Here is a 1,916-nt window from a genome sequence, read left to right as displayed (position 1 = left end):
AGGTGGCCTTCCAGGATCTTTTCCTCCTGGTAATTCATGCCTTTGTTTAATCCCCTCAAGTGTAGGCTGGAATAGGGATTCACTTCGAACACACAGAATATGGTAGGAGGGAGGAGGTAACTTCCCAGACTCTGGCTCAGATATTTATCTCCACATTCTGTGTCTATGAGGCGTTTCAGGATGACAAAACACCTGGATCAGGAGGGGGTGTTCAGGAAGGCCCTCAGCTATGTAGATGTGCAGCATCTGATCTACGAGGATTCAATTGGAATTAAAAAAGGAAAGAATTGGCTCCTGCCTGCCCTGTCTCCTGAGCTGGGAGCTGGGACATGGATAATCTCTGCCTCGGGTGCTCTTGGTTCTCAGGCCTTCAGACTAGAATAGAATGAACCCTGCAGCGTTCCCGGGTCTCCAGTTGCACGTGATGGCCTATTACGGGGCTCCCCAGCTTCTGCAGCTGCGGAAGCCAATGCCTTACTACAAGTCTGGTCTTAAATATCAATCTTCCTGGTCTGTTTCTCCAGACAACACTAATGCACATGCTTTAACAGATTCCTTGGACAAGGCGCCTATGATAGTTGCCAAAATCTTGCACACACAGGACTATTTTTTGATAGCCTTGGTACTTGGCTGAATAATAATTTCTGAGTCAGACTTTCTTAGCTTTATGGAGAATGCCGGTGACTGGTTGCCACTGAATGATTTCTTATCTTTTTGCCTGGAGGCCCTGAAGATTTCTTCTTTAAAGTAAAATCATTTGATGAGGCTTGGCAGGCATCCTTCCAGGAACTTTTCCTCCTGGTATTCACGCCTTGGCTTAATCTCCTCCGCTCAAGTGTAGGCTAGAATAGGGACTCGCTCCTAACACACAAAATATGGTAGGAGGGAGGAGATAATCACTTCCCAGATTAGGCTGCCACAAGACTGGCTTCCATCTTTCTCACCCTCTTCTCCGGCTTGCACGCCCCATGGATTCTAGTTGTCACACAGTGAGCTGGACTCTGGAGATGCCTACTTAGCAGGGACCCGAGACTGCTGTCAGCCAGCGAGGACCCAAGCCTGCTGGCATCCATGTGAGTACCTCCCTCAGGGGCCTTCCAGGTAAGAGCCAGGGCTAGGCAGAGGCACCCAGTGAGCTGTACTGAGCTTCTGTTATTTTAAGCTGTTCAACTGAAGGGTAACTTGTTACCTCCAGTCGAGAACAAATACACTAGATTACCACTAGTTGACCATCAACAGATTCATCTGGTTTGAGTGGTCTAATTGTTTCTTTTTCTAAAAAACGGTGATCAAAAACATACTGACATAAAATTTATTGCCTTTGGACTAGAGAGATAGTACAGGGGTTAAGGTGCTTGCCTTGTATATGGTTGTTTAGGTTTGATCCCAGGTACTGCATTGTGGGGCTGGAGTGATAGTACAGTGGTAGGCCGTTAGCTTTTCACGCGGCCGACCCCTGTTCGATTCCTCCGCCCCTCCCGGAGAGCCCGGCAGGCTACCGAGAGTATTACCTGCATGGCAGAACCTGGCAAGCTACCGAGAGTATTGGATATGCCAAAAACAGTAACAACAAGTCTCACAATGAGAGACGTTACTGGTGGCCGCTCAAACAAATCGATGAGCAACGGGATGATAGTGACAGTGACAGTGACTGCATTGGGTTCTCTGAGCCCTGCCAGGATTGATCCCTGAACACAGAGCCAGGAAAGCCCTGAACACCACCAGGCCCCAACACCCAAAGCCAAGATGTTACCACCATCAACCGTCCTTAAGCACATGGTGCTGTAGCATTAAGTACTTTCACAGGTGTGCGGTTTCCAAAACTCTTCATCTGACAAAACCCAAAGTCTCCTCCACAAAACAACTGCTATATCCCAGCAATCACAGCCACCTAGTCACTATTTTAATGAATTAGA

Source organism: Sorex araneus, chromosome 9 (genome assembly GCF_027595985.1).
Source record: "Sorex araneus isolate mSorAra2 chromosome 9, mSorAra2.pri, whole genome shotgun sequence".
NCBI classification, from domain to species: Eukaryota; Metazoa; Chordata; class Mammalia; order Eulipotyphla; family Soricidae; genus Sorex; species Sorex araneus.
Note: the sequence above shows the minus strand (reverse complement) of the source record.